Raw genomic sequence first — 11,430 nt, forward strand, 5'->3', positions numbered from 1 at the left:
GTGTTGGGCATTTATATTTGTATTTAACCCCTTGCTAACGCTCAGGTTAAAATACTCGAATATAAATGCTCAACTCATGGTTTTACAAATAAAATAAAATCTACGGCTATCATGAATTATTTCTTAAGGAAGCTTGCTGATTAGTTCCAAAATAAATAACTTTCAATAAATCTAGTATATAAATAGGGGATAAATTGAGGAATAAAAAAAAAAGGATATTGGTCAATTAGCTTGCTTTCGAAATATTAGCCTTTGGATGTTGGCGGGAAAATGTCCTCTCTTGACTTTGTAATAGCTTTATTGAACATTGAAGTTCTCAAAAAGTATCAAAAATTTTAATAAAATAAATATAATATTAATAATGTGGTCATTTCTGGTGTTAACAAAACATTTATTTTTTCGAAAAACTAAGGTTTTTCTTATCTCAGGCAAAGATAACCGTAGCCGTATTTGACACAACTTTTTGGAAATTTGGATCCTCAATGCTGTTCAACTCTGTTCTTGTTTGGCTTTATAAATATGTTGAAATGAGCGTCACTGATGAGTCTTATGTAGATGAAACGCGCGTCTGACGTACTAAATTATAATACTGGTACATTTGATAACTATTATAAGACTTTTATAAAGGAGTTATAATTATACATGCATGTAAAAGATTTATATAAAAAGGGGTCCATTAGCAAAAGTTTTTAAGGCATTCAAATGGATTAAACCAGAGGATTTTGAAAATCTGACAAAAATGCCAAAACATGACAAGCAAACATCCTTAAAACTAAATAGTGTTTTAAAGGTAAATACTAATTATCGTCATTTCAATTAAACAGTATTTTGTGTCATTGCGTTTTCACTAGATTCGGAGCTGACTTAAGTCTGATATCCCATGTCAGTTTCAATTTATCTCAAGTTTTTATTTTCGCTTTTATGTTCGAAATACCAAAGGGGGTCAGAGCAGTGGAATCATTGTTTTCTTACAATAACTTTGTTTAACATTAGATTCTGATGCAGCTTTTCTCGATATGAAATACTCCTTTGACTACATTTGGAAATGCAAGAGCTGAATGTTAGTAAGTTTCAGTACGATTTTGATGTAATTTCTCTGCAAAAATTTCACATGTAAACATTTCTCATCTTTTTTTAATGAAAGCAAGGATTCCTTCAATAGGAAATGTAGTAGATAATACTTTATAATTAGTTGAGTTTAAACTTGATTGCAAAAAACATTTTTGTTTACATTAGAACGCAGTCCGTGTATTATGCTTTAACGTTTGCTTTTGCTTCAGATTTTACCATCTGCAAATAATATGACTTAAAAGAGAAAAAATTTAAAAAATGACAATAAATTATCAGTACGAGTCATGTTTATCTTGTCTTGAACTGAGTGGATTGTATATTCTGCAATTTATAAGCTGATCAGCAATGGAACAAATGTATTTGCAGACAATAACGAATAATATAATTTTCAGTGAAAACACGTGTGTCGTGATTTTATTATCCAACGCAAATAACCTTATTCGTATTTGGCACAGCTTGTTGGAATGCTGGCCATCAATGCTTTCATCTTTGTTTTGCGTTTTTTGTTATTTTGACCTGAGCGAAACTGATGAGCCTTATGTAGACGTAACAAGCGCCTTGTGTATTAAATTATAAGCCTGATATCTGAAATAACTATTAACTTGTCGTTTCTCTGTGTTGTTTGTCACCTGATCACGTTTAGATAAAGGATAGGTATTTATAAGTTGATAAAACTAGTTCGATATAGTCGATACTGATCATTATTCATTCACCGATCGAAACAGTATTATTTTTTAAATACCTTTAAATTTTTCGGAAATATCTTTTTGTTATGTATATACTCGAGAGGTCAACGAACTCCAGTCAGTACTTATGAATGAAAGAATGATCTAATATGTCTGGTGAACGTACAATTATTTCGATAAGAAAACAGATTTATCCAATGGTGTGACGTTGACGACAATTAATGAAGGAAAAAAAGTTTGACTGTGAATACACTAAGCTTTTTAACAGATTCAAACCAAGACCGACGCTTTTCGTTTTTTTCCCGTTTTTTTTTAAATTTAAACATATCTTATTAAAAATCACCTGTTTCTTCAACCCTAATTTGCCTAGGAAACAACTAAGGGGGCCCTGATTTTAAGAGTCTCATTGTCCGGAAAAAAACCCTCCCACTATAAATTATTAACATCTATCTGTTAAAATATCATCTATCCTTGTACAAATGTACATGTACGTGCAAATATTATCGATATATATATATATATATATATATATATACAACTCGTCTAAACATCAACCCAACAATGTTAGATCTGTAAATTTAATTTGCTTTGTAGGATCCTTTACTATAGATAACTTAGCTGATCTGTAACAATAACATCTTCATGCCTTATATATCATGTACTGTAGTACGCCGCTAGATTAAAACTGACGTGGAAAGGTAACATATGGCCACCAAAAGCTCTTTTTTTGAGAGCCCAGGTGGTCGTGTGGTCTAGCGGGACGGCTGCAGTGCAGGCGATTTGGTGTCACGATATCACAGTAGCATGGGTTCGAATCCCGGCGAGGGAAGAACCAAAAATTTGCGAAAGCAAATTTACAGATCTAACATTGTTGGGTTGATGTTTAGACGAGTTGTATATACATTATGTACACAGCCATGTATCACCATCATTGATGGCGATCCGATGGATACATCTGTTGTAGGGTTGTCACTGACTCAGACGTACTTATATATATATATATATACATATATATTTATCCCTCACACCATATATAATTATATGAATAAAGTATGAATTTTATCTGTATTTCTCTCTCACAAAAGCTACTTGTATTTATTGGTCGAGTGATCTATTACCACTTGCGATTCATTGAAAATTATCAGAAGAATTTAAATTATATACATCATTCTAATATATTGAAAATATGTATGAACGAAAAACGTTAATTGACGCACGAAAAAATAAACATGAGATAGTTTAGCAGGATATAACTATTCAGATATATATTTATCACCCAATATCACACTATAAGTAAATGAATAGTTGTACAAAAGTTTGTAATATGACTGCGTGGGAGTTATAGTTTGGCGATAAAATCACTTTCACGACGTGAATGAAGGTTAAGCTATTGTGTATATCTGTGTATTTCTATCAACCTGAATATTTTTTTATTCAACAAAAAGCTGAGGTATGTAGTTATTTATTATTACGAAACTAATACATTTAACCCGCTCGAATTCTAGAAAAAAAAATTGAATTGACTTATATTATGCTAATAAAGTATAATTTCCTATTCTTTCATTTATTTGTTATAGTAGTCCTGTCATGTAATGTTGTCTTTTAATGTTATAGATACCAGTACCAAGTCAAGAAAATGGTCATTTTTTTTTATATTTCATTTATGTGTGTGTTGCATTTTAGTGTTTCTGTTGTGTCGTTGATCATGTATATTTGATGTGTTTCCATCAGTTTTAGTTTGTAGCCCGTATTTTATTTCTCAATCGATTGATGAATTTAAAACAGCGGTATGCTACTGTTTTCTTTCATGACGATGTTTGCCATGTATACCCGAGTCGAACGTATTGAACAATCAAATGTATTAAAATGTTAATAGCATCAAAACCAAAAGATGTTAAAGTTCTATAAAATCTAAATTCATGAAAGATACCAGATTTCTCATTCAGTACACCAAACGTGGATTTTGTCTACAAAAGACGTGCATCAGTGGTGCACATATCAAAATATTTTAAAATCCAAATTAATAAAAACAAAAATTCTGGAAAGGTTGTAATGATCAACCAGACTTATTTTCGTACGATCCAAGATTGGTATATTGTATGAAGATTGAAATTCAAAACTAAATAGATGTAATGTTTTAAAGAAAAAGGTATAACTGTTGCTTGCAATATAACATTTTAATATATATTTGTTTAATAAAATTATTAATATAAGAATTTAAAACGTGTTCTATTGACTAAACATCGGAACTAAACACATTTATTCAAAAACCAGTTGTTGACATGACACGGGTTATGTTCTTCTCATATATGTTACATTCTTAACCTGGACAAAAGATTAACACAAGGTTCAAATGATGATTTAGAAAAACCCTTTTTTAAATTTTACTCCTGAAAAGGTTCACATTCGATATTGTAAATATGTACTTGGTGCCACGAAATATGCTTCTAATATTGCCAGTATGGCAGAACTTGGTCGTTATCCAATCTCTATATTTGTTATTTTGCAATCTCTTAAATACTGGCTATATTTGTATAAAGACCCTCTTTTGAATTTTTCAAAATTAGCATATAAGTCAATCGAAGAAGTTGATTGTACCTTTCCATGTACCTTCAATAAACACATTTTTGAGTTTCTAAAATTTATTAATTTTGATCATGTTTGGAATAATAAATGAACTTTGTCAGAAGGAAAACTCATATCTGCAGTGAAAAAGATATTACAAGAAAGATATGGAAATTATTTTTTCTCATGTTTGTCAGGTGAAAAGCAAAACAAACTACGCACATATTACAAGTTAAAAGAGGAATATAAACCTGAGACTTATACAAAGTTAAATATCTCAAAACAATATATTAGACAATTATGTAAATTAAGCATGTTAAGAATTTCTAACCACAATTTACACATTGAAAAAGGCTGATATAATAAAACGCCTTTGGATCAAAGAATATGTAAACATTGTATTGATCATGTTGATAACAAAATTGAAGATGAGTTTCATTTTATATGTGAATGCAACCTCTATCACGAGGAGATGGAAAAGTTTTATGATGACATTGCTAGTATTATACCATGTTTTTGCAATTTAGATAATTTTGATAAATTTAAATATTTAATGAACTGTTCGGAGACTGATGTTCTCACCAGATTTCTTATATATATAGACAAATGTATTTTGATTAGACATTCATCAGTGGGAATAATTGCACAAATGTTGCATAATATTGAAGTTTGAGTTCTGTCTCTTGCTTGTTATAAGTGTCAAAATTGTTGGCTGTTATGTTATGTTTTATTTTTGTCTTGTTTTGTATATATGTTTTTTATATGTGTTTATGTGTTTCAACGATGATCCTTTTGTACTGGATTTTATACTGAATAAAATTAGTTAGTTAGTTAGTTAGTTATGTTATGATGGTATGATACTAAACCCCTAACGGGAAGGATTGTGCCTGATGTTCATATGATGAAATCATAATCTTTCAGTCAGTTTAATTGAAGTCTGTAGCTGGCATATCAGTTAACTGCTAGTAGTCTGTTGTTATTTATGTAATATTGTGTTGTTATTTATGTATTATTGTCATTTTGTTTATTTTCTTTGGTTGCATCTTCTGACATCAGACTCGTATTTCTCTTGAACTGAATTTTAATGTGCGTTTTGTTATGTGTTTACTTTTCTACATTGGCTATAGGTATAGGGGAAGGGTTGAGATCTCACAAACATGTTTAACCGCACCGCATTTTTTCGCCTGTCCCAAGTCAGGAGCCTCTGGCCTTTGTTAGTCTTGTATTATTTTTATTTTTAGTTTCTTTTATACAATTTGGAAATTAGTATGGCGTTCATTATCACTGAACTAGTATTTATTTGTTTAGGGGCCAGCTGAAGGACGCCTCCGGGTGCGGGAATTTCTCGCTACATGGAAGACCTGTTGCTGACCTTCTGCTGTTGGTTTTTTTTCTATGGTCGGGTTTGTTGTCTCTTTGTCACATTCCCCATTTACATTTTCAATTTTATCATCTATTCGATTTAATATTTCAGTGTCTGCAATGATGCTGAGAGATTCAAGAAGCATTTAAAGAACAGAATACATCTACACATCTGTGCTGAGCCTGTTTTGATAATATTTATCATAGTAAAGACGAATAGAATTGCTTTGAAAAGAACAATATGTCAATGAGTTTGACGTTCAAACACTTGACGAACAATATTTGGAAGGTTAGTATTGACAATGAAGTAGTCAGTTAGTATTCAAATCATGAGTTTCAATATCCCCGTTATATCTTCTCTCTCTCCTTTGCAGATGGGTCATTATAAAAAAAACCATGCAAAACTATGTTATTTGGTATGTTTAAGTCAAAAGACATGAAAATATATATAAAAATGTATCAAAATACCATTTGCATATGTTAGATATGAATGTTTTGTGATACACTATATACAGTTGATCGTATGAAATGTTATAAAAAAAATCCTGAATGTTTTCTTAAACCCTTAAATAAAACCAGAATCAACTGTTATTTTTTTACTATAAATCCTTTCCGACCTGAAATAGGACTATTATTATTACCATTTGTTATAAGAATTTATCAATTTTTATTGCATTTTGATACATACAAACATTTTTTAATGATTTGAGAGGTGTATTGTTGGTTTTATAATAAAAGATTTGACCAAAAGGAAAAGTCTCTAAAGTCAATAGTGTAACCAAAAGACAAATTGGTAGGGAAAGAATTATGTTTCTCAAGATTTAAGCAGTTGCAATAGTTTTTACCTTAGCAATGTTACCTGTAAGCATGTTATGCAAAAGAAAATAAACAGTTATCATTGTTATGTTGAACATTTAGTGAAAAAACTTGAAAGTAAGTAAAAGTCATATCAAAATTGAAAATAGTGTCCATGGTGTATCCTTATAAAAATCATATTTTGAAAACATTTCCTGACCTTGGAATTATAATATGAATATATAAACATGCACTAATAACAACATATAGAGTAGATGAAGTGAGCACTTATTTCGTAACTTTATCTTAAAATACACCTTAAATCATTGGTATTACTGTCAATGATGAGACCATTTTGATAAGATAACTTCATTGACCAGTTTAGTAACACCACTTAATATATCATGAAAATCAGCATTATACTATTACTCAGGTAAGATTTTCCAAAATTGCAGACCCTAACTTTGCTACATCGAGTATTAGCCCGGATTTCAAAACGTTGACATGGCCTTTACGCTGAATTCATAATGATTAAACTGACGCTTATAGCTTGGATCAGTCGTCGTGGATTGACCAGAACTTATAATTTCCTTTTTCGGTTTGTTTGTGTAACAAAGAAACAACTATTGTTTCATTCATTAAAAAAAACCACTGTAAATTGTTGTTTCACGATTTATATCCTTTATTAGTAGTTTTCCTGTTGCCATGCCATCGCAGTAATATGTATTAAGCGTAATTATATAATATAAAGACAGAAGACAGAAATTAGAAAGTCTTAGTAGTGGAAACTGTAAAGTTTGAATACAGGTTTTTACTTAAACATTTTAAGCTTCTTCGGTTGATCTAAACATATAATTTCGGTTAGCTTGACACACACACACTGATATGCATTTGGTTAACACAGAAGATCGTATTTCATAAAATTAAATATGATGTATGTTTTGTATTTGCTTGTAACTTATATTTGAAGAGCATCAACACTGCTTTCTTATTTATAAACAAAATATTTTTTTTTGGTATTTTTAGGTCATTCTTCTATGCCTGGTATACTTTATGTGCATAGGAACAGCAGAAAACAACATAAGCATTAAAGGTATCATTTGTGTGATGTTTACATTTCATAAGTAGTGATTTAAAAACAAAATTCGTTATGCAATTAATACATCTTAAAGATACATTATCAAGATTTTGAAGATGGTGAACCTTTGATTCGCAGACTCTAATTTTAAATATATCTGTGTTTTTTGTATCGAAGATCTCTAGATAGGCTGTAACTTTGTTTTGATTTGCAGAAATCATTACATGCGACTTTCCATTAAGCATTTAGATCGGTGCTCCTCAAAAATAAATTGTATTAGATATAGACCTTTAACATTCCACACCATTAGAATGGAAAATATGCCATATGAGTGATTGGACCGTATTTAGATATATAATTCAACATATTTTCTATACATACGTTTTCGTCAGAATGATAATTACAGTCATTTTTATACCATCGCAAAAATTGAAATTTTTTTGGTCGTATATTGGTATCACGTTGGCGTCGTCGTCTGCGTCGTCGTCGTTATCGTCGTCGTCGTCATCATCGTCGTCGTCGTCCTACTACTTTTAGTTTTCGCACTCTAACTTAAGTTTAAGTCAATAGAAATCTATGAAATTTGAACACAAGGTTCATGGCCACAAAAAGAAGGTTTGGATTGATTTTGGAAGTTTTGGTCCCAACTGTTTAGGCATTAGGGGCCAAAAAGGCTCAAATAAGCATTTTCTAGGTTTTCGCACTTTAAAGTCATAAGAAACCTCAAATTAAAAAAAGTTATGCATATATTTTTTTTATAACTAAATGGATAGTTTTCATTATACAACTTATGTACATATTTTTTTTTCTGATGAAGATTCTTTGATTTGTCTACATTTAGAAGAAGTTTATTTATTTTTAATTGCTTGCTTGTAGGAAGCAATTCGCCGAAATATTTCCCGTATGCATAGTGACCTGAGAGTAACCCTCCTCGTAAAAATCCGGTGATCGCAATACGCATGGATCTGCCATTAAAATAAACAATTATCTGATTGTATATGTTAAACACGTGCTCAATTCCCATGCTTCTTGTTATTTGTTTACTATAAGGTGACAATCGGTAAACTTCGGCTTCAAAACACGGCATTTAATTAGCAGCCATATTTGCCAAAAATCATAACATACAGAGAGAGGAAAAAAATGACGATTATACCATATATTTGCGTACAAAATGATAAAACCGTGCACAGAGGACTAAGTTTATGATATATACATGCATTGGTTCAAGAATTGGATAAATATTATTTTTTACCACTCACTCGTTTCATATGACTTTAACTTTAGTGAAAGGCAAAAGAAAAGTATGAAATTTTGACATAAAGTTTATGACCAGAAAAGGAAGGTTGTGATTGATTTTGGGAGTTTCTTTCCCAACAGTTTATGAATTAGAGGCCAAAAAAGAGTCCAAATATTCATTATTCTTGGTTTTCGCACAATAACTTTAGTAAAAGTAAATAGAAATCAGTGAAATTCAAACATAAAAAAATTTAATGAACACAAAAGGAAGGTTGGGATTGATTTTGGGAGTTGAAGTCCCAACAGTTTAGGAATTAGGGGCTAAAAAGGGGCCCAAATAAGCATTTTTCTTGGTTTTCGCACCATAACTTTAGTTTAAGGAAATAGAAATCTATGAAATTTAAACACAGGGTTTATGACCATAAGAGGAAGGTTGGGATTGAATTCGGGAGTTTTGGTCCCGACGAATTAGAGGCAAAAAGGGGCCAAAATTAAACTTTGTTTGATTTCATCAAAAATTGAACTATTGGCGTTCTCTGATATACCGAATCTAACTGTGTATTTAGATTCTTAATGTTTGGTCCCGTTTTCAGATTGGTCTACATTAAGGTCCAAAGGGTCCACAAATAAACTTAGTTTGATTTTAACAAAAATTGAATTCTTGGGTTCTTTGATATGCTGAATCTAAACATGTACTTAGTGTTTTTTTTTATTAGGGGCCCAGTTTTCAAGTTGGTCAAAACCAGTGTCCACAATTAAATTTTGTTTGATTTCAACAAAAATTCAATATATGGGGTTCTTCAATATGCTGAATCTAACCATGCATTTAGATTTATTCAGGACTGTTTATCAAATTGGTTCACATTGAGGTCTTAAGGGTCCAAAATTGAACTTTATTTGATTTCATCAAAAATTTAATTCTAGGGGTTGTTTGATATGATGAATCTAACCATGTATTTAGATTTTGGATATTGGAATACCACAAAGGGATGGTAAGAATTGTATTTGGGAATTATGGCTCTAACCGTTAAGGAATAAGGTGCAAAAAAGGGGGAAAGGGGTTTTCAGGTTAATGACCAATTACTTTATTTCAAAACATAATTTAAAAGCAGTGTAAGGTTGATAATTTAAACTCATTTTAATATCTCACCTAAACTGCTCTTAAATTATGGGTATTGTAAATTTGCCAAAAAACTTTATTATCAATAAATTCCATTGGAAATTTGCCAAAAACTGTAGGTTAATTAACTTCATTGGAAATTTGCCAATATAAAATGTTGCATTGGAGTTATCTTTCTTTGTCCAGAATAGTAGTTAAATTAACTTAAATCATGACTGTATGACATTTCATTTTTTATGATGCACTTAAATGCGTAGTTATTGTTGAAAACTCCATAAGAAATTTGAATTGAGATCATTTTTGGAATAAGAGAAAGGGGGAGGTGAAAAAAATTGGTGAGGTTCAATTTTTCTTATTTCAGGAATGAAAAAGAAAATTTCTTCAAATATCAAAGGATTTATATTCAACAGCAAACTGAATTGCTCAAAAGCAAAAAAAGTTCATTAGACCTTATTCATTCTGTGTCAGAAACCTATGCTGTGTCAATTATTTAATCACAATACATATTCAGAGCTGTATCCAGTTTGAATGTTATGTCCATACTAGCCCCAACCGTTCAGGGTTCGACCTCTGCGGTCGTATAAAGCTGCGCCTTGTGAAGCATCTGGTTTGACAAGAAAATTTTAAAAGTTTACATCATTAGCAACACGCACCTATGTTGCAATTAGATTCAACAATGTTCTTCATTTTTTAACAGATTAATTACAAACTTCTTTTTATTTCGTTGGAGACTGTTACCCAGTCGACGCACGCAGTCTGACTCTATTTACAGTACAATTACTGCAGAGTTTTTAAAACCTTGACGTGTATCATCTAAAAAGATTTAAAGAATTGGGAAACGATTGACATTTTTTAAATGATTTTTTTCAGAATTGATTCTTACATTCCGTCCAACAAAGACAACAAGTATTACATACAATGAAGTATTTAAAAACTTTGATTTTCATGTTTGCACAGAAAAGTTCTTTAAACGTATACAACTTATCTCAAATATGGTAGACTTGAATAATTTTGTTCTTAGGCCTAAAAGAGGACGTATAAAAGAAAACATAAGGCAAGTATTAAGTGGCAGGGTATTTAAGTATCATATGAACCATCAATAAGAATTATGATTTAACTGTATGTTTTACACCAGTGAAATGTGTTCGTTATTCCTAAATATGTAAGTCTCATGATGGATTTTTAGTTTTCTTGTTTATTTGTATTTGTATATAAATACATGTATTTATATTTGATATGTTTAAATGGTTTAACTTTTCCTGTCATTTTTACATGATTCAGAAAGTTTCACATATATTTAATTCTATAATTGTAAGTTTCTGCCTGCTGATATCACGTATAAAAAATCATTTTACAAAGTTTCTGAAGTATTTGATTTCAACTAACCATAAACCTAGAAATTCAAGTCATAAAACAAGTTCGATTATAAAATAATAGGCTTTTGTTCTTCATTTTTCTGTAGGAAAACTAACCCCGGAAAATCATCAACGAATTGTTTGGTGTTCATTTGCATTTTG

At 30.7% G+C, this 11,430-nt stretch overlaps 1 long non-coding RNA gene across 1 annotated transcript; it reads left to right on the plus strand.

Annotated features, from left to right (window-relative positions):
- The first annotated feature begins 5,805 nt into the window (after positions 1 to 5,805).
- LOC134686309 (uncharacterized) lies at positions 5,806 to 10,965 on the plus strand. The gene is made up of 3 exons (XR_010101590.1): positions 5,806 to 5,973; positions 7,506 to 7,572; positions 10,784 to 10,965. It is a non-coding gene; the product is annotated as an uncharacterized LOC134686309 (long non-coding RNA).
- The last annotated feature ends 465 nt before the right edge of the window (positions 10,966 to 11,430 follow it).

Source organism: Mytilus trossulus, chromosome 10 (assembly GCF_036588685.1).
Source record: "Mytilus trossulus isolate FHL-02 chromosome 10, PNRI_Mtr1.1.1.hap1, whole genome shotgun sequence".
Taxonomy (NCBI): domain Eukaryota; kingdom Metazoa; phylum Mollusca; class Bivalvia; order Mytilida; family Mytilidae; genus Mytilus; species Mytilus trossulus.